Here is a 22781-nt window from a genome sequence, read left to right as displayed (position 1 = left end):
GACTGGTTTTAGCAGAAAGTGTCTCTTGGTGAGACATTTCTTTGTACGCACCAGTCGTCCGCAACATTGTTTTATGTTTTCAGGTAAAAGAAATACAGAAAATCATCACCTAATGAGAAATCCAGAATACTCCCCAATATATTAAATATTTTACCCAGGCCTACTGAGTTTGCCACACATCTCTCTCTCAATAAATAGAAAAAAAGGTATAATTTGTACCTCACACAAAACACAGCTATTTACAAAAAACACAATGTCTCAAGGTAAGGCAAGGTATGAAAATAAAAAAAAAAACACAAATAATATTTTTTACCTATTACAGTAATAATCACTGACTGTGCTTCACACTTGGTAGAGAACGAAAAGACTTTTACTCCTAGAATTGAAAAATAATTGGGTATGAAAATGTCTTTCAATAATAAAGTTACTGTAGAATAAAGTCATTTCCATAAGCATGGTTCCACTGCAGGCTCCTGTTACGCCCGCATCATTTCTTGCACCACCAGTTGCGGGTCCTCCGCTAAGGCAGAGGAGCGTCACCCCATTGCTCGCGAAGGAGTGTAAAATAAAAAATAAAATGATTATCATTTTATTTTTGGTATCCGCCAGGTTCGGGCGGGGAGGGGCCGGGCTCCTATGACGAGGGAGGAGGAGTAGTTGAATGATGGTTTGGCCGGCCGTCTTGGCGTGGCCAAACCGTCATGCGCTGTGTGCATGTTCTCCACCCAGGCTGCATCACAGCCTGATGGGAGAACATGCCCAGGCTCCCATTCCCCGTCTGAGCACCAAACTGCGGTGCTCAGACCAATCACAACGTTCCACTGCAGGGCTCTGATTGGCTCAGGTGAGCCTATGTGCTTCCTTCTTCTGGTCAGAGCAGAGAGACAGAAGAGAGACGCGGCAATCAGGTAAGTGAATATTGTTGACCAGGATACTGGATGGGATTATTTTTTGGCTAAATTGCATCTGTCACATTAAGAGAAATAACTTTTAATCAGACAATTTTATCACCTTTGGTATTGTGGTAATTTTTTCTAGGGCTATTACCTCAAGTAATGGCCCACGGCTCTTAGTCAGCGGCGTCTATAATTACAATTGTGAATCGCAATTCTGAACGTAAGTTTGTGTGCACCTAGATCATGAGGCCCATGTCATGGGCGCCACCTTCAACCAGTATTGGTTTTATATTCTACCAACCCTTTCAACAGATGGGAGCTTTCAGCAAGGAGGAACATGAGAAAAATGAAACTACACTTCCAGAATGCAATACGATATAGGCTGAGACATCAGGTCAGGCTGACTAAACGTGTCGACACAGCCAAGGCAGGAGTCTTGTAATTTGCCAAGAACAACAAAGAACAAGCAAAGCAGCTGTGCTGCGTTCGCAAGGTGAGACCCCAAAAAGCAGCACAAACCTGCCTCAGTGACACGAACCTCAGCAGCTTTGAACCCCAACTTTACCCAAAAGCAATGTCATTTGGACAACCAACGCAAACACAAGGAGATGATGGACAGAGCGCTGAAACTTTTCAGACACACACCCCCAGTCACAGATCTGGGTTGAATCCATCATCATTCTTTAGCTCACTTCGCCACCTCAGTTCAGACCCAGCTATATGCAAATCAGTCTGACCCTGTGCCTCATGGGAACAGTCCAGCCGGAACTGCCAAATCACAAAGCCAATGGGAAGCAATGGGCGCAATGCATTCCCAGGGAAGCTTTCAGGATGTCCCCAAGAAGTTGTTAGCAAACAGGGCAACTGTGCTATCTGGTAGGCTTAGACCTAAAAATACAAAGATAGCCGGGTACCAACTCTTTCTTAAAAAATAAGTGAAATTGTTTCCTCCATAAAGTGACAGCAGAATTGCTATTCGAGCCCTTGTATCTTGCATCAGGCGGGTGGTAATACCGTGCTAAATGCTCTCCCAGAGTCCACGCTGGTACCCGTTAAGGGCATCCTACATGCTGCAACATGTCTCATCCAGCACCTGGAGACACATGATCCCATCAGCCCCATCCTGATTGGGGCTCCATTAGCTCACCATGCCGGCCCGCACCAACTTCAAAACCATTTGCATCATTTACAAACCCATCATGACCAGACCCCCCACCCCCCCACCTATCTTGCAGACAAGCTCACCATCTCTGGTGGCTGTCAGCACTCACGCACTTAAAACACCTTCAGTCAGACTGCAGACTCAGAAGTGTACAAAGACCATAAAAGCTAGCAGGCCTTCTCAATCTATGCACCCAGGATCTGGAACAACATCCCTGTATCCATCAGGACCACAGCAGCATCTGTGCACCCAGGATCAGGAACAACATCCCTGTATCCATCAGTACCACCACAGCATCTGTGCACCAAGGATCTGGAACAACATCCCTGTATCCATCAAGACCACCACAGCATCTGTGCAACCAGGATCTGGAACAACATCTCATTATCATCAGGACCACCACAGCATCTGTGCACCCAGGATCTGGAACAACATCTCTGTATCCATCAGGACCACCACATCATCTGTGCATCCAGGATCAGGAACAATATCTCTGTATCCATCAGGACCACCACAGCATCTGTGCACCCAGGATCTGGAACAACATCTCATTATCCATCAGGACCACCACAGCATCTGTGCACCCAGGATCTGGAACAACATCTCTGTATCCATCAGGACCACCACATCATCTGTGCATCCAGGATCAGGAACAATATCTCTGTATCCATCAGGACCACCACAGCATCTGTGCACCCAGGATCAGGAACAACATCCCTGTTTCCATCAGGACCACCACAGCATCTGTGCACCCAGGATCTGGAACCACATCCCAGTATCCATCAGGACCACCACAGCATTTGTGCACCCAGGATCTGGAACAACATCCATGTATCCATCAGGACCACCTCAGCATTTGTGCACCCAGGATCTGGAACAATATCCCTGTATCCATCAGGACCACCACAGCATCTGTGCACCCAGGATCTGGAACAACACCCTGTATCCATCAGGACCACCACAGCATCTGTGCACCCAGGATCTGGAACAACATCCCTGTATCCATCAGGACCACCTCAGCATTTGTGCACCCAGGATCTGGAACAATATCCCTGTATCCATCAGGACCACCACAGCATCTGTGCACCCAGGATCTGGAACAACACCCTATATCCATCAGGACCACCACAGCATCTGTGCACCCAGGATCTGGAACAACATCTCTGTATCCATCAGGACCACCACAGCATCTGTGCACCCAGGATCAGGAACAACATCCCTGTATCCATCAGTACCACCACAGCATCTGTGCACCCAGGATCAGGAACAACATCCCTGTATCCATCAGGACCACCACAGTATCTGAGCACCCAGGATCTGGAACAACATCCCTGGATCCCTCAGGACCACCTCAGCATCTGTGCACGCAGGATCTGGTACCACATACCTCTATCCATCAGGACCACCACAGCATCTGTGCACCCAGGATCTGGAACCACATCCCTCTATCCATCAGGACCACCACAGCATCTGTGCACCCAGGATCAGGAACAACATCCCTGTATCCATCAGTACCACAACAGCATCTGTGCACCCAGGATCTGAAACAACATCTCTGTATCCATGAGGACCACCACAGCATCTGTGCACGCAGGATCTGGTACCACATACCTCTATCCATCAGGACCACCACAGCATCTGTGCATCCAGGATCAGGAACAACATCTCTGTATCCATCAGGACCACCACAGCATCTGTGCACCCAGGATCTGGAACAACATCTCTGTATCCATCAGGACCACCACAGCATCTGTGCACCCAGGATCTGGAACCACATCCCTCTATCCATCAGGACCACCACAGCATCTGTGCACCCAGGATCTGGAACCACATCCCTCTATCCATCAGGACCACCACAGCATCTGTGCACCCAGGATCTGGAAAAACATCCCTGTATCCATCAGAACCACCTCAGCATCTGTGCACCCAGGATCTGGAACCACATCCCTGTATCCATCAGGACCACCACAGCATCTGTGCACCCAGGATCAGGAACAACATCCCTGTATCCATCAGTACCACAACAGCATCTGTGCACCCAGGATCTGAAACAACACCCTGTATCCATGAGGACCACCACAGCATCTGTGTACCCAGGATCTGGAACAACATCTCTGTATCCATCAGGATCACCACAGCATCTGTGCATCCAGGATCAGGAACAATATCTCTGTATCCATCAGGACCACCACAGCATCTGTGCACCCAGGATCTGGAACAACATCCCTGTATCCATCAGGATCACCACAGCATCTGTGCATCCAGGATCAGGAACCATATCTCTGTATCCATCAGGACCACCACAGCATCTGTGCACCCAGGATCAGGAACAACATCTCTGTATCCATCAGGACCACAACAGCATCTGTGCACCCAGGATTAGGAACAATATCTCAGTATCCATCAGGACCACCACAGCATCTGTGCACCCAGGATCTGGAACGACATCCCTGTATCCATCAGGACCACCTCAGCATCTGTGCACCCAGGATCAGGAACAATATCCCTCTATCCATCAGGACCACCTCAGCACCCGTGCACCCAGGATCTGGAACCACATCCCTCTATCCATCAGGACCACCACAGCATCTGTGCACCCAGGATGTGGAACAACATCCCTGTATCCATCAGGACCACCTCAGCATCTGTGCACCCAGGATCTGGAACAACATCCCTGTATCCATCAGGACCACCACAGCATCTGTGCACCCAGGATCTGGAACAACATCTCTGTATCCATCAGGACCACCACAGCATCTGTGCACTCAGGATCTGGAACCACATCCCTCTATCCATCAGGACCACCACAGCATCTGTGCACCCAGGATCTGGAACAACATCTCTGTATCCATCAGGACCACCACAGCATCTGTGCACCCAGGATCAGGAACAACATCCCTGTATCCATCAGTACCACTACAGCATCTGTGCACCAAGGATCTGGAACAACATCTCTGTATCCATCAGGACCACCACATCATCTGTGCATCCAGGATCAGGAACAATATCTCTGTATCCACCAGGACCACCACAGCATCTGTGCACCCAGGATCAGGAACAACATCCCTGTTTCCATCAGGACCACCACAGCATCTGTGCACCCAGGATCTGGAACCACATCCCAGTATCCATCAGGACCACCACAGCATCTGTGCACCCAGGATCTGGAACAACATCCCTGTATCCATCAGGACCACCTCAGCATTTGTGCACCCAGGATCTGGAACAATATCCCTGTATCCATCAGGACCACCACAGCATCTGTGCACCCAGGATCTGGAACAACACCCTGTATCCATCAGGACCACCACAGCATCTGTGCACCCAGGATCTGGAACAACATCCCTGTATCCATCAGGACCACCTCAGCATTTGTGCACCCAGGATCTGGAACAATATCCCTGTATCCATCAGGACCACCACAGCATCTGTGCACCCAGGATCTGGAACAACACACTATATCCATCAGGACCACCACAGCATCTGTGCACCCAGGATCTGGATCAACATCTCTGTATCCATCAGGACCACCACAGCATCTGTGCACCCAGGATCAGGAACAACATCCCTGTATCCATCAGTACCACCACAGCATCTGTGCACCCAGGATCTGAAACAACACCCTGTATCCACGAGGACCACCACAGCATCTGTGCACCCAGGATCTGGAACAACATCTCTGTATCCATCAGGACCACCACAGCATCTGTGCACCCAGGATCAGGAACAACATCCCTGTATCCATCAGGACCACCACAGTATCTGAGCACCCAGGATCTGGAACAACATCCCTGGATCCCTCAGGACCACCTCAGCATCTGTGCACGCAGGATCTGGTACCACATACCTCTATCCATCAGGACCACCACAGCATCTGTGCATCCAGGATCAGGAACAACATCTCTGTATCCATCAGGACCACCACAGCATCTGTGCACCCAGGATGTGGAACAACATCTCTGTATCCATCAGGACCACCACAGCATCTGTGCACCCAGGATCTGGAACCACATCCCTCTATCCATCAGGACCACCACAGCATCTGTGCATCCAGGTTCTGGAACCACATCCCTCTATCCATCAGGACCACCACAGCATCTGTGCACCCAGGATCAGGAACAACATCCCTGTATCTATCAGTACCACAACAGCATCTGTGCACCCAGGATCTGAAACAACACCCTGTATCCATGAGGACCACCACAGCATCTGTGTACCCAGGATCTGGAACAACATCTCTGTATCCATCAGGATCACCACAGCATCTGTGCATCCAGGATCAGGAACAATATCTCTGTATCCATCAGGACCACCACAGCATCTGTGCACCCAGGATCTGGAACAACATCCCTGTATCCATCAGGATCACCACAGCATCTGTGCATCCAGGATCAGGAACAATATCTCTGTATCCATCAGGACCACCACAGCATCTGTGCACCCAGGATCTGGAACAACATCCCTGTATCCATCAGGATCACCACAGCATCTGTGCATCCAGGATCAGGAACAATATCTCTGTATCCATCAGGACCACCACAGCATCTGTGCATCCAGGATCAGGAACAACATCTCTGTATCCATCAGGACCACCACAGCATCTGTGCACCCAGGATCAGGAACAATATCCCTCTATCCATCAGGACCACCTCAGCACCCATGCACCCAGGATCTGGAACCACATCCCTCTATCCATCAGGACCACCACAGCATCTGTGCACCCAGGATCTGGAACAACATCTCTGTATCCATCAGGACCACCACAGCATCTGTGCACCCAGGATCAGGAACAACATCCCTGTATCCATCAGTACCACTACAGCATCTGTGCACCCAGGATCTGAAACAACACCCTGTATCCATGAGGACCACCACAGCATCTGTGCACCCAGGATCTGGAACAACATCTCTGTATCCATCAGGACCACCACAGCATCTGTGCACCCAGGATCAGGAACAACACCCCTGTATCCATCAGGATCACCGCAGCATCTGTGCACCTAGGATCTGAAACAACACCCTGTATCCATGAGGACCACCACAGCATCTGAGCACCCAGGATCTGGAACAACACCCTGTATCCATCAGGACCACCACAGCATCTGTGCACCCAGGATCTGGAACAACATCCCTGGATCCATCAGGACCACCTCAGCATCTGTGCACGCAGGGTCTGGAACCACATACCTCTATCCATCAGGACCACCACAGCATCTGTGCACCCAGGATCAGGAACAACATCCCTTTATCCATCAGGACCACCACAGCATCTGTGCATCCAGGATCAGGAACAACATCTCTGTATCCATCAGGACCACCACAGCATCTGTGCACCCAGGATCTGGAACAACATCTCTGTATCCATCAGGACTACCACAGCATCTGTGCACCCAGGATCTGGAACCACATCCCTCCATCCATCAGTGTGGTATCGGGTTCTGTCAGGCCTACATACTCTGCAAAAACACTCGAACACCATAAACAGAAGTTGGCACGGAAACTGAAAATGCAAAAAGACAAGTTTATTAGGACCCCATGGGGTGGTGGTACATTCCTACAGCACCCTTCGGCAATGCAAGAAGTATCACACCGAACATCGGTGCGCAACCTCTTTTATACAGTTTAACAGCAATAAAAAGGTAGGCGGTATACATTTGAACAGTTTTAGGTACATATAAGGACATTTTTGGAGCACAGCCAGCATGTGGGAGGAGCTTAATACCACTGGTCAGTTGGGGGAACATTCCTAAGGAGTGACCACTCACTAGTCCAAAGATCGTGTGTGCGCATGCGTGAAACTGACCATTGCTAAAAATAGCCTGTTGCCGGGCAGGGTAAAGGTTCATTGGCATGGAGGAAGGACGAAAGGGCACGCTGACCACGAGGCCGCATGTTCATACAAAATGGAAGCCACCAAATACAAAATGGCCCCCGTACGTTTTAGGTCAAGTTAACAGAAAAGCTCGTGTAGCTGAGCTAAACGCTTAGTCAGGTACTGCCAAATTACGACAGACGGCCCTTTTAGCGTTTAGCTGAAGCTACCTCATAATGGAAGTAATCCGGATGTTCATCTTCAATATTGATCATCATATTTTGCTTTACTTCAGCATTACTCATCTGTACATTTTTAGCAATAGCTCGTTTGGATGGGATACAGGCTGTAATACATACAGAACATAAAGTAGGACCACATTAAATACATAAACAACAAAAGAAAAATATCCCTATAATCACGCATAGAACCGTTAGCAGTTTCCAGCCCCATGTACTGAGTATAGTCCAAAACCAACCAGAAAAGGTCCAAGTACCATTGTCAGTGTGAATTTCAGAGGCGATTTTGTGCAATTTGGAAATGGCATCATACACAGATGGCGAATTATCAGGAACGTAAACACAACAACTACTTCCGATGATGCGGCATGCACCCCCATGATCAGCTAACACTACGTCCAGAACCATCCGGTTCTGAAGCGTGACAATTCTAGTAATCTGGAGTTCTTCAGTTATATTCCCTAAAGCAGAGGCAGTTTCATTAGCAACTGCCTCCACAACACGTGTTAGCCGTCCAATTTTCCTGCTGTTTAGAGCAGCACCAACAAAAGAAAACAATCCTAAATTAAAATCCACATATTGTTGTAGTGAGGTGTCGGTTTGGTCAACATCATCAATGTCCAATGTTCTCTTAACTCTATTCAATATAAAATCATGATACAATACAAAATCATTATGGTACATAGGCGGGGCAATAAACACAGGGGGTAACACAAAAGATATATAACATGTGCCTAACCATCCAAGAGGAAGACGATGATAACCTTTATTACCGCAAATAAAATAAGTGTTTCGTGAGGCCACAAATGAAATACCATTGGGAGTATCAAAGGCGAGAGTAATATTGCATTCACTTCTCCCCACCGGAATTGTTCCCTTATTCCTAATACAGAGATCTGCTTTTGTATCAATAACTGTAATTACATGTAAACTGGACATATTTGTAAGTCTCTGATTGGTGAAGATACGAGGTGTAGATACATTGTCCGGTCGATATTCTTCCCACTCGAATTTAGTTCCTTCTGCTTGTGGATAGCCATCTCGATCATTGTAACAGACCTTGTTCAATCGGAAAAGTAGTCCACCCTTTGTTGGCCATCTTAAGGTAAAGAGAAGTGTGTACCAAGCATTACAAGAACCATTGTGAGAAAAAGGAAGAGGAATAAGTGGGGTTCCTCCTTTCTTCTGATGTCCAGGCAACATACCACATACCCAACAGTTGGAGGTATTAGTCATATTATGTGTATGATGTAAAATCTGTATGAAACTGTTATTCAAATAAGTCTGTCTATGTCTCTCCTCATGATAGGGCAAAGTAAAATGGAAATGTTCAGATGGAATTGGAGTGGTAGGCAGTAAATATTCTTGTGCAGGAAACAGTCTTTCTATAGTCCAAGCTATTACTGTGATTACCACTATTGTCGTAACAAAAAGAACCGCACCCAGAATTCTTCTGTTTCTCAATGTCATAGGTGCCATAGTACAATGAACAAAGTCTCAAGAAACAAACTAAAAAATAAAAATATAGTGCTGAGAACCGAGGCTGCCGCTGGTTTCTTCTCCGAGATTCAAGACGGGTGTCGCTACACTGGACAGAACTGATCCCCCCCCCTTGATATTCCCGGCTTCCGTTTCACAAACCTCGGAACGGTTACCAACCAGTCATGAAAAATACAAACATTTTATTTCCTTGGCCGCAGATTGTACTTCACTCCACCAGAACCAGTGTGGTCCGGGAAGGCTCCCTCCGACTCGTTGGGCATAACAGCTGGGCTCTTCTCCCCGTCCAAGATGTCTCTGTAGTCAGACAGCACAGTAGGGTTCACCAGATCCGGAGAGACACGTCGGCAGTGCGTTGAATGTATCCACCGCTTCTTATTCGTGACGCGCACAGCCATTCGCGTTGCCAGCAGCACTTGCTCAGGGCCACGCCACCTCGGCTCCAAGCTGCTGGATCTCTCAAACACCCGGATCATCACAAAATCGCCAGGATGAAGATTGTGAGCCTCTCCAATGGAATTGTCGGGGAGCGCTTCTCGAACCTGTTGATGAATAGAAAGTAAATCATTTGTTAATCGTGCCAAATAATCGTTCATCATTATACAAGGCACATCATGTATCAAACGAGGCTTTGGAACTCCCCAGATATTCATGGGCCTTCCAAACACCACCTCATAAGGTGTGAGGCCAGTTCGAGAGTGTGGCACTGATCTAATAGACAATAATGCCAATGGCAAAGCGTCCGGCCATTTCAAAGACGTGGATGCCACGATCTTTGCTAGCTTCAGCTTCAGAGTCGCATTATACCTTTCTACTAGACCTGCTGACTGCGGGTGGAATACAGCATGGAATTTTTGTCTAATTCCCAATCCTTTCAGGACATGCTCCACTATCTTCCCAACGAAATGAGGACCATTATCATTCCACAAAAATTTACAAACACTATAACGTGGGAAGTACTCTTTCAGTAACACCTTAGCTGTTGTCAATGCTGTATTATCCTTCGTGGGGTAGGCTTCAACCCATTTACTGAAAGCACACACCACCACTAGGACATACTTGAGGTTATTACAGCGCTCCAGCTGGATGTAATCCATTTGCAGTACTTCGAATGGTGCAGTAGGTGGAACGAACCCTCCTTTAGGAGTAGAGGTCCCTTTAGCAGGATTGTACTGTAGGCATATCAGACAGGTCTGCACTACTCTCCTAGCCGTGCTGGTAATCTCAGGATGCTCCCAAACTCGTGTAAGCAATTTAGTAATTGCAAGAGCTCCAATATGTGCCAGCCCATGCGTCATTTGAACCATTGCTTGCAAGTAAGCAGCAAGCAATTTCCATCTCTTCATGTCTTTGCTTCTCCAACAACCCTCTTCATCCAATACTCCCTCTGTTGCCCATGTTGCAAGTTCTACTTCAGATGCTGACTTCTGTATGTCTAGAATTTCTTCTCTAGCATCATGCCATCGCTCGGCTTGTGATCTCACCACATACATAGGGGAGTCATTTTGCAACATGGCAGTCTCTCTCGCTTTGCGGTCTGCAAAAGCGTTTCGTTGCCCTATTTTGTCTGTCACTTTCTTATGTGCACTACATTTTATTATTGCCACCTTCTTTGGACATAATAGTGCATTCAGGAGGTCGCATACCAACTCTCCGTACATGATGTGTGTTCCGTGTGAAGTCATAAACCCTCGTTCCCTCCAGAGTAGGCCAAAGTCGTGCGCTACTCCAAAGGCGTAACGACTATCAGTATAGATATTCACACATAAACCAGCACTTAACTCGCATGCTTTCGTTAGGGCTATCAATTCAGCTGCTTGAGCCGATTTCTGCGGTATTCGTGCTGTTTCTACCACTGTCTTAAGTGTCGTGATCGCATAGGCCTCGGAAGCTGTACCATCTGGCAATCTCACACACGATCCATCAACCCACAGTTCCCCATCTACATCAGGAAGTCGCGTGTCCTGTAAATCGACACAACCCTTTGTTTGTTCATCAGTCAGAAAAACACAATCATGTTGTTCTTCTTCCTGGGTCTCAGTAACAGGATATGGCAATAAAGTAGCGGGGTTCAAAGTGGCGCACCTCTTCAATGTAATGTGTGGCGCCAACAGTGTTAACTCGTATCCTGTTAAACGGGCACTGGTTAGATGCTGCGTTTTCGTTTGGTTCAATAGCGCATCTACTGCATGGGGAACTAACACCAGCAATTTGTGTGACAAAACTATTCCCTCTGTTGAAACCTGAGTCGGGTCGGGGACAATCGATATTTGCCCGGCGGTATTGCCTCTCTGACCCTCTAGTTATTTAATCAATGAAGAGGCAGGCGCTGGAGACTGGAAAGCAGGAAACAAGGTTTTTATTCTCTCCGGAGGAGAACACAGCAAAACGGACAGAAGGTATCGTTCTGAGGTGCTCTAACTTACGTTTTGGGGCATGGCCCCTTATATACAGTGTTTGTGGTTTTTATTACAGTTTACATACATATGATAAAGCTTTGATGTACGAAAAGACATTCCCGGAATCCCCCTTCGGGCCCGTTCCCACACATATCTACAGTAGAAATCCCCACCCTGGTCACAGCAGGTGATGACTATCGCGCAGCTGGATATTCCGCCAATTCATGGAATGCGGGGTTCGATCGGATCTCATGGGGTGGGGGGGCTTTGATCAACTCGGGGGTCCTTTGAGGAGGGAAGCTTTCTATTGTACGGGGAGGGGCAAGGGATAGTATCGGCAGAGCTGGGTGTCGGCCTGGGAACGGGGAAGACAAACGGGCACACGGGGAAAAGGGGGTTTGCATCTAAGGGCCGGGGGTCATGAAAGGGAAGAAGGGAGGTGTCGCGCTGGGAACAGGATGAGGGCCTGGGGCAGAGCAGCGCCGAAAAGGGGTTTATGATTCAAGGCAGGTGCAAGCAGGGGGGGTGGTCAGCGTGCAGGCTTAGTGAAGGCGAAGGGCTATGTCAGGGGCCAGCGGCATGCAAAAGGGTTCGTTCTGATCGGGGCGTCTTAAAATGGCGGGTGCGCACGACAAAAGTGTGGCATCAGGGGAAGAGGTAAGATGGCGCGGATAATGTTCACCAAAACGTACTAATTTTCAACAGTCCTCCCTTTAACATATTCAAGACATCTTGCTGGTTCATTTTCTACTTGGTTCTATTGCGGTGGGCATGAGAAAGAAAACGGTAGGAACCCTAGATGAAAGAGTTGTAAACAATACATTTTGAGATTTCTAGTTTTTAGGAGGTGGACCTATTGGATAAACTTTGATAAACTTGTTCAGCAGGAAAGTCATAGGAATGTAATACAAAAAACGGTTCTGTAGCGAGAGCAGCAAGTACATATCATAACGTGAACTGGCAGGTTATTACATATCTCAGATTCGGATTGGAGCAGGATCAATACAATGGCGGCTGGGAGAGAAATGAGGCATAGCAGAAACGGTGATTGAGGATGTCAAATGTTCGAAGTTAACGAGTTCTCATTATTCTTTGTGGTCTTTTCGTTGGCGCTGTGGAGCACCGGCGATGGAGCTACGGGTCCAGCTCTATTCTAAGTTCTGCGTTGCAGGGCACGACCCTTTCCTCGCGTTTCTGGTCGGAAAGGTCCCTTTCGCCCTGTGTCCTTTGAGGTGATTGTCAGAAAGTTCAGATGGAAGAAGAGCGTACAAAACAGTCCATAGGGTAGGTCGGAGAAAAAGGGGGATGGAGCAAGGCCAAATTAGGAACAGACTAGGGGAACGAGAGACTTCAGATAGGCGGGCGTGTGACCGAATTCAGAGAGCGGGGACTTGTCGGCAAACACTGGACATCGAGCAGGGGCATCAGGTCGGCCCTTTCTTCTCATGTTGTCGAAAACAGTGCCTCGTCCTGCAGCTCTTTTCTGTCGTGGTCTCGCCTTGGCTAATGTCGCAGGTGTTCCTTAGTCTGCAGTCAGGCCTCGTGCTCCCACATCCGGTCCTTCTCTCCTCCAACAGCAGTACCCTTAAACAAGTTTGAAAAGACAGTCTTTAGAGAATTTGCAGATGAAGATAATCAAAAAGTCTATTTCTCTCCCAGCTCCAGGCAAAGAATGAAAATGCCCGTTATATTAGTGTTCACAACTGGCATATGAATGACCGGTGACGGGCCTGTTGGATCTACTATGACTTTCCTTCACAATTATTTATTACAGTCACGACAGTTCATCTGATGGTGACCCACCTTCGTGAGACGAACCTGGCAAAGATATGCCGTTCTCTAGAGTTTTACATTTACAAAGGGTACTGTGAGTTGTCAACATGGTACTACACAGGCATTTTGCTGAGAGACGAACATGGCTAAACATTTCTTTTCTATCGATGCATCCTGCTTTTCAACTACTACGGGGTTCATTTCGATGATTCACCTTGGACTAGTCAGTTAACCTTGTAAAACATCATTCTGGGTCCTACGTAACTTCCTACGGCCTGAGTACTTAATCAGAAAAGACAGGGGTTTTGTGGGAGACGACTAGGGACATAGAAACTTGTGGTAAGGGCGTAAATCGACCCATCTCTCACAACCGGAAATGAGGGGTAGTTTCATAACTCCCGTTTTTGGGCGGCTGATACAGGGGATGTAACAGGGGTGATCATTTTTTCCTGTTTGGGTATTGCGACAAGTCGGGGTGGGGAGGGTCGCGTATTCTGAGGTCCTTTCTTATAACATAGGAGCCGTTGACATGTATTTCCCTTATTACGGGCCAGATTAGGGAACCTCTGTCGTCTTACCTGTCCTTTCCCTTACGGCCCAACCTCGGTTCATTGACTTCTAGCGGAAAAGGAGAGGTAATGACGCGGTCTCGGGGTGATTGTATTAAAGACAAGTTTTTTTTTTGTGCAAATACTGACGGTATTTGAAGCCAATTAGGTGGTGTGCTAGGGGTGGCAGTCTGCCAATTTCGGGGCTAATCACTCGGAAGAGTGGGAGTGCAAAAATAGAGGGAGAGAGAGAGAGAGAGAGAGAGAGAGAGAGAGAGAGAGAGAGAGAGAGAGAGAGAGAGAGAGAGAGAGAGAGAGAGAGAGCGCAACGGCAGGCTAAATAGTACACGTGCAACAGAGAGGGTGGCAGTGTATTCAAGAAAGGCTATTTAGTGCATTACACAGTAAAGGGCATTCATGGGTCTGCGTTAGAATCTTGTAATCATGCAGTTTGAGCATTAAACAGGGTAGAGGGGACGCGCCTTGAGAAAAAGGAAAGAAGAAAGGAGGTACCATTTTGTCGCACTTTCTCGCATTCTCGGTCCTTCGACCAGTTGGGTCAACGCCTCAGTCACACACACACATTCTCTCATAGTTTCGCATCATATGTGACATGGGTTCATTCGTCCGGTCTGGTTTAAGGGTGATCACTTTTTATCAGGTTGTGCTAATTTTTCGGGTTTGTTCGATACGTGAGTAGTTTGCAGGCGTGCTTAGGCACCACCTTGCGGTGCTAGTCTGCTCCGTGTATTAGACATGGCAAGGCTTCGGATCTTCGCCACACCTCGGCTGTAATCTCTGATGTAACCTGCAGAGGGAAGGAAAAAGGGGGTGGGGGAGACAGCATTCGCGCATATTTAAATACATGTATTCAAGAGTCCTTTTTACTCACCTCTTACTCGTCTTCCCTCCTCGGGGCAGAGTCCCCGGGGATATGGTTCCTGGAGTCAGGGGGGGGGGGGGGGGCAGTGTGCCCTTATAGGTCGTGTGCGGGGAAAACGTAAAAAGGAAACCAGAGGTGCCTAGTACGAGGTATCTAGTCAAAAGGATGTATCTTACTATCGGGATCCTTAAACCTCTTTCAACGCTGTGGCGTTCTAAGGTTCTTCGGTTCTTGGGTCAGCTCCGTTCCCTGATACCTTGGAACGTTGTACTTTATAACATTTACACCATTTCATTTTACCCTCCTTTTACATTCCCTCATTTACACCGTTCGTTTTACCCATCCTTGGAAGTCAAGGCCTTCCTCTACGCGAGAGTTCATGGGTCAGTCGCGTACTTTTGAAGGCGGGGTGTCGTGTTGTCGATCCGACCCGTCCTCCAGGGCTGGGCAACCATCTTCTTTTAACCTTAAAGAGAGAGCAGAGTAGGGTGCACAGAAAAGAACTTTCCCACCGATCCCACATTTTTAAAATAAAGCATGCAATACCCGTCCATAGTTTCAAAAACTTTATTTTGCAAAATCATTTCAGCACGTGGATTATGAGGGTGCGGTCGTATTTGGCCGGTCGTGGCAATGGCTAAAGTGCGTACAGTGGGGGGTGTCGTTTGCAGCAATAAAAACATCGGAAAGTTTTATTCATTCATTTGTAAGAAACTAAAACGTCTATTAATTGGCTGGGGGTTCGGGGGGGGCATTTATTTTCATAATTTAGAAGCATAATCATAATAGTTGCAATCAGATTTCCTATATGTATACCGTATGTGTGCGTCGTAGATGAGGTTATACATCAGCTATAATAAAAAAATATAATACATTGTACATTTGTAATCAGCACTTGTAACGCGATCCTTTCATACTGTTCGTCGAGTGAGCTCTCCTTGTCTTTTCTAGCCAAGTGTACAAAGGATCATATAAAGTCTCAGAACATCAAGTTTATATTAGTGCGAAGGAACACCACGAGGTGTTCGTAAGTTCCGATGGATACCAGCGCCATCTTGGGCGGGGCCGGCTCAGTCCGGAGGCAGCATCAGGGGGAAATGTTCCCATTTCTGGCAGTTGGACCAGAGTCCTTTTCGGCAGTTCTAGAATTCATGCTAACAGAGGGAGTGGCAATGTCACGTTTATTTCGTTGGCGATCAAGGCAGCCGTCCCTTACCGGAAACCTGCAGAGGCCGAAGGTTCCGCCGGGGACCTTTGTAGGATCTTCAAGGCTGCGGAGATGCTGTCGGAGATGGGGGGCTCGTGCCCCAGCGGGCAAATGTTTGAGTTATATTGCTGGTCAAAGTTACTCTAGTGGCCGGGGCCCGCCTTCCAGCGGACCCAGACGCCATTTTGAGGCCCTACAGAGGCCACTCTCGTCGAGTTTGCAAGAGTGGGAGAGATCCTTCGGAGTGAAAGGAAGAGGTCCCTGTTGTGTGAAAGCGGGACGTTCAGCTGGGGTGCAGCTGTGATGCCCCCACCTGGGGGGGGGCGAGGGAGACTCGTTCGCGCCGTCTCCTTCTCCCGGTGCACTCCATGCTGTTCTTTTTCATCGCCCCGCATGAAGGTCTCTCCACATCCGGTGTTCCCCAAGTCTTGTGCTCAGTGCTGTGGGAGTATGGCCACCTGTGGCGCGCATTCGGCGCGGCACGAGTATCAGTGCAGTCATTGCTGGTTCGGTGTTCCGAAAATATGGCCACCATTGCACGTTCGGTGCTGCACAAGTACTGGGGTGCCACCATGGTGTGTTCGGTGCTGTGGAAGTATTGGCACCATCGCCTGACTGGGGGTGTTCGGCGTCGGGCCGGGGGCTGGGAGACCTCCTATCGGTGGAGGTGGGAGAGGCTCGTCCGCGTCGCCTCTCCCTCCCAGCCCAACTTGGACAAATTGTTGTGGAGGTACGTGCAGGACATCCCGCCGTCCAGAGCTGCTGCGGCTGTTACGGAAGGGAAAAGAAAGAGGTGCCTCGTTCTTCTCTGGACATGTGGCGGGACTACTTAAGTCTATCCAGGCCCGTTGCGGCTGGCTGAGGAGACATGTGGCGGGACTACCTACAACTGCCCAGGCTGCTGGCTCCTGCCTCTCCTCCGGCTCCCCCATACGTTAAGATTTCCTGACCAAGAGTTGGCAGCGGGGCCCACCTTATATGGGTTGTCGCTGGTTGGGCGTAGCCGTAACCCTGCCCTACCTTGGAAGGTTCCAGAATGGGGGGGCGAATGTTCTGTTTGACTTTCATTTTCTACAGTTTTACCGTTATTATTCCTTGTTTGTTGTGCTAAATTAAAAGTTCAAGTTCATCAATGGTCTACGGATTTTGTTTTGCCATTTCTTTCTTTCCAGGTTGCTTTTATGCTAAGTTTCTGCTAACAGAGGTCGAGTAACACGGAAACACGTGTAGAGGGATGACGCAGATTCGTACATTACATACACACAAACTCAGACGGGGGACAGTACAAGTACGACATACAAAGACCCAAGACGAATATAAAACAGTTATTGGTCATGATTATCTCTTTCCGTCTGTGAATTTTAAAGCGAGGCTGGGTTCCCGTCTTGACGTTGCCCGACCTAGGAGAACTTGAGCATGCCGCTGAAATTGTCCTGGCGAAATCTGTGCCATCGGGCATAATCAAACGTGGTGGTTCTATCTGGTCTGCCTATGTAAGTCGGGTTCTTCTTTGTCTCGCGCTTTTTCTCGTACTGCCGGTCTGTCGTTCCTGTCGGCCCTTTGCCTTTACTCACGCTCAGTAGAGTCGGGCATTGGGCTTTCCAGTGTCCGACATATCTACAAAAAGCGCATTGGTCTGGCCCTAAGTCTGGTCGTCTTTTGCATAGTGTCGGGGGATAAGTTGTGGGTAGCGGTGTCCTGGGGTTGTCCTGTCGGTATATTTCTCTACTTGGTTTGTCCTCGTCTTTTCTCTGTCGTTGCATAGCCTCTCTGCGCCACATACCGAGACTGTCGAGCATAATAGGCGTTGTCTTATTATTTCGAAGGGCTATTTCTAACGTTTCTATTTTATCAAGGTCAAAGGATCCTGCCAGTGGCCACTGTTTGTCTTGACTTTCTTTGGTATACCTGTGCCACAATTTATTATAGGCTATGGTAACTAATCCATAGTTTATGAACATGTCCTTATTAGGGGTGCCTTCTAGTGGAGCTATATGGTCCACCTCTAATACACGGTCCGGGCTGAACCAATTATCAATCAATGGGGAGAAGACAGACATGACGGCTCGTAACGAGGGACTAATAAGTCAGCAGTGCCTATCTTATCACTAGGTGCAAAGACTAGACAGAATATTCCTATTCTACGTTGTTTGCAGGCAGTGAATACCTCATGAACAAAAATAAAAAAGAGTAACCAAGAACGCGGAACAATCAAGCAATTAATAAATAAATAAATAGGATAGAAAAAGGACAATGGGGAGAGTAAGTAGGGCGCAAAAGTCTGCGTCCTCTACCCTTTCACTAACCGCAAAGAGGAAGCTGTTGTTTCCGGTTTGCAGACAGAGAATCTCCAGAAGACAATCTGTGAACAGTAGTTCGGGGTTAAAGAACCCAGTTAATCAGTGAGGGAGTGGGGAGTCTCCCAAAAACCGTTGAGAAATAATAGAGTCAGTGGGGGAGAAAGATAGGCGCGACGGTTACGTTACCTATCCTTCACCGTTTGCAAAAGAGAAGGAGCCTACTGTTTCTCCGTGTGCAGACAGTGAATCTCCAATTAGGTCAAACAAAGAGTAATACTAGTATTTTATAAATAATCAAGCAATCAAACAATCAAGCAATCATTTCGCACCTTGTCGTGATTACACGACCTTACCCGGACCATGTGGACAGTTTCTTGTCTTCCGAATCCAGCGCCCGATCGTCCTCTTTTTCTCGTAATTCTCACGGCACTCCTAATGGTCCCCAGTCAGGACCGTAGATCACTCGAGAGAGGTCTGTTCGGAACTAGTGAAGTTCGGATGATCGGCTGCCAGACGAGGGTCTATTGGGCAAGAGCTCTCCCGATCGTTGCAGTCGTTCACTCTGTCGTCGGGACCTCTCCCACTGGATCCACGAGTCGCTGATGGGCCCCACGCTTGGGACGCCAATTGTTGAAACCTGAGTCGGGTCGGGGACAATCGATATTTGCCCGGCGGTATTGCCTCTGTGACCCTCTAGTTATTTAATCAATGAAGAGGCAGGCGCTGGAGACTGGAAAGCAGGAAACAAGGTTTTTATTCTCTCCGGAGGAGAACACAGCAAAACGGACAGAAGGTATTGTTCTGAGGTGCTCTAACTTACGTTTTGGGGCATGGCCCCTTATATACAGTGTTTGTGGTTTTTATTACAGTTTACATACATATGATAAAGCTTTGATGTACGAAAAGACATTCCCGGAATCCCCCTTCGGGCCCGTTCCCACACATATCTACAGTAGAAATCCCCACCCTGGTCACAGCAGGTGATGACTATCGCGCAGCTGGATATTCCGCCAATTCATGGAATGCGGGGTTCGATCGGATCTCATGGGGTGGGGGGGCTTTGATCAACTCGGGGGTCCTTTGAGGAGGGAAGCTTTCTATTGTACGGGGAGGGGCAAGGGATAGTATCGGCAGAGCTGGGTGTCGGCCTGGGAACGGGGAAGACAAACGGGCACACGGGGAAAAGGGGGTTTGCATCTAAGGGCCGGGGATCATGAAAGGGAAGAAGGGAGGTGTCGCGCTGGGAACAGGATGAGGGCCTGGGGCAGAGCAGCGCCGAAGAGGGGTTTATGATTCAAGGCAGGTGCAAGCAGGGGGGGTGGTCAGCGTGCAGGCTTAGTGAAGGCGAAGGGCTATGTCAGGGGCCAGCGGCATGCAAAAGGGTTCGTTCTGATCGGGGCGTCTTAAAATGGCGGGTGCGCACAACAAAAGTGTGGCATCAGGGGAAGAGGCAAGATGGCGCGGATAATGTTCACCAAAACGTACTAATTTTCACCACCTCACTCTGCCGTATAGCTACTGCTGTTGCTGCAACTGCTCGGATGCATCCAGGCAGTCCTCGAGCCACAGGACCGAGTACCGCTGAAAAATATGCACAGGGTCTCTGTTTATCTCCGTGTAATTGTACTGAAACTGACAATGCGCACCCATCCTTCTCGTGTACATACAGTGTAAAGAGTTTTGTATAATCTGGTGTACCTAACACTGGTGCAGAACAAAGAGCTTGTCTCAATTGTTCAAAAGCATTCTGACATTCATCCGTCCATTCAAGGGGGGTTGGTGCAGTTTTGGACAGCAATGCTAGCAAAGGTTTTACAATGTACGAAAATCCTAGTATCCATTGCCTACAAAAGGACGTCAAACCTATAAAGGCACGAACATCCTTCTGCGTGCAAGGGACTGATGTATCTAAAATTGCTTGAATTCGGTCTGATGTTAATGCACGTCCCTCCTTAGACAAAATATGACCAATGTATGTCACCTTTGGTCTACAGTATTGTAGCTTCTTCCGTGAAACCTTGTGATTGTGTTCAGCAAGGAAAGAAAGCAGGGAGAGTGTACTCTCCTCACATTGCTCCTGTGTGTCTGCCGCAAGCAAAATGTCGTCAACATATTGGATAAGTGCCACCCCAGACTGCAAATCAAAGGAATCAAGCTGTCTTTTCAAAGCCTGACTGTAAATGCTAGGACTTTCTGTGTAACCTTGAGGAACTCGACAAAATCTATAAGATTTATTATTTAATGTAAAACCGAACAAATATCGGCTATCAGGATGAATGGGGATCGAAAAGAATGCATTTTTTAAATCGATCACCGTAAATGTAGTAGCTGTGGGTGGAACCAAAGTAAGTAATGTTGTAATATCGGACACTACTGGATACTGGGGTACAACTATCTTATTAATTTCCCTCAAATCAATAATAAAGCGATAGATCTTAGAATCTGCATCTTTCTTTAGGATCGGAAGAATTGGACTGTTGCAAACATTGTAGGGAACTTCCTCCACCACCCCTGCCGTTATCAAGTCATTCACAATATGTGCCAAAGCTATTTCGCCTTCTCTAGAGATCTTGTACTGAGGAACACGAGGTAAAATCGCTCCCTCCTTCACAGTAATGCGCACAGGGGGAATAATCATTTGACCCACATCAGTATCGGAAGTAGCCCATAACGTGCTTGGAAGGGAAGCTAATGCATCGGCCTCTTGCATGAGGCACGATCTCTCAATTTCTGAGTAGTTCTCATTCAAAATAACCCGCACCCCTTCAGGGGCACAGCGTATTGTTGCACGAAAATGCTTTAATATATCAAGTCCCATAATATTATCTGGTGTATTTGGGGATAATAGAAACGGACATGGGGCAGTGAATTTGTCAACATGAAATCTAAGAGGTTGAGACAATGGGCTTAGAGAAGGTGTTCCATCGAACCCTATTGCTGTAATCGTTTCGCCAGACAGGGGAGCCCTTGGAACCAAGTGTTTGGACAGAGCGCTACGAGTAGCTCCTGTGTCAACCAGAAACTGATCAGTAGAACCCAAAACATGTGCTGATATATATGGACCCCTTTGATCGACTGGTACCTCAACCGATTCCACACCCCATCCTACGCAATCCTATGCATATCTATTATCCTGAGACTCAGTATTTTCTCCTTCAGCTATCTGGTATTGATTCTGCCGATCAAAAGTATTATGTTCAACCTGACCACGACCCCTCTCTTCAAACCTACCACGGTCATTCGCTCCTCCTCTCGGTCCTGAATAACTATTCCGTGACCTTCCACTTCCTCGACCCCTCTGACAACGCTGTTCACGAAGTACCGGACAATCTGCAACCCAATGTCCAAACTGTTTACAGTATGCACACTGATCCTCAGAAATGTAGGAACGAGGGGGAGACGTAACGTACGATCCTCGTCTAACCCTATCATTCCCTCTCGATTGCGTAGCATGAACCTGTGCCAACATCACTTTCGTCTTTAAGTCCTTCGCTTTCTTATCGCTACTTTCTTTAGCCTCTAATTCCTGTTGTTCATAGTACTGAGCCATAGTTAATAAAGAAGCGGGCGTTGCAGTGGTCCATGAACTTTCACTAGCCTTTAATCGTTTTGCAATCTCCTGTAGGAGATTAGCCACATACTTGTCTACAAACAAGTGCCTGCCCGTGTCCTCTGTTAATGATTGACCACTGTAATCATGGAATGCCTCCTCAAAACGTGAAAAGAAATCAGAAACCAATTCGTCTGACTTCTGCTTACAAGATGCTAATAGTGTCCAATCTATTTTCTTAGGGGGGACAAGCGTTTTTAATTTATTCAAGATAGCCGTTGGTAAATCTAAAATCAACTGACACGGCTTACATGCAGGTTCCCTATCTAAATCAGCTCTCACTATGTCCTTCCAATCTGCACCTAATATCGTTCGATCGTCAAACTTACGAATCGCCCTCCACATATCAGGAGGCAATATCAACCCAATATCAACTAACGTCATAATACACGAAGAAATAGCGCCCTCCACACCTTCATAGAAAGCTGCTGGATTTTTACGGGGGTCAGGCA

The 22781-nt window shown here is 47.8% G+C and overlaps 1 protein-coding gene across 1 annotated transcript in view; it reads left to right on the top strand.

The window, feature by feature from the left end:
* Positions 1-22781, top strand: part of ADGRD1 (adhesion G protein-coupled receptor D1) — a 1126805-nt gene that overhangs the window by 642100 nt on the left and 461924 nt on the right. The window lies entirely within an intron of this gene.

Source organism: Lissotriton helveticus, chromosome 11, assembly GCF_964261635.1.
Source record: "Lissotriton helveticus chromosome 11, aLisHel1.1, whole genome shotgun sequence".
In the NCBI taxonomy this organism is placed as follows: domain Eukaryota; kingdom Metazoa; phylum Chordata; class Amphibia; order Caudata; family Salamandridae; genus Lissotriton; species Lissotriton helveticus.
This window is presented reverse-complemented; position numbering and strand designations above follow the sequence as displayed.